Here is a 207-nt window from a genome sequence, read left to right as displayed (position 1 = left end):
CCCTTCATAAAGAGACATTCCTGTAACTGATCCCTTGGCCAATTTTTTTTCATGAAAAGATGTCCCTGTTACCTGGATCCAATGGGTTAATCTCAGAAGGTCATATATCACCTGTTCTGTTTTATAAAGTATATCTTATCTCGAGATCATTCTCTGGGTAGATAGATAGATAGGTAAATGCTGCTTATGATTTCATTATCTTCAATT

At 35.3% G+C, this 207-nt stretch overlaps 1 protein-coding gene across 3 annotated transcripts in view; it reads left to right on the top strand.

Moving 5' to 3' along the window:
* Window positions 1-207, top strand: part of LOC119587985 (cholinephosphotransferase 1-like) — a 16,369-nt gene that overhangs the window by 8,579 nt on the left and 7,583 nt on the right. The window lies entirely within an intron of this gene.

This window comes from Penaeus monodon, chromosome 23 (assembly GCF_015228065.2).
Source record: "Penaeus monodon isolate SGIC_2016 chromosome 23, NSTDA_Pmon_1, whole genome shotgun sequence".
Lineage (NCBI taxonomy): Eukaryota > Metazoa > Arthropoda > Malacostraca > Decapoda > Penaeidae > Penaeus > Penaeus monodon.
The sequence above is the reverse complement of the archived record's forward strand: the minus strand, read 5'-3'. Positions and strand labels throughout refer to the sequence as shown.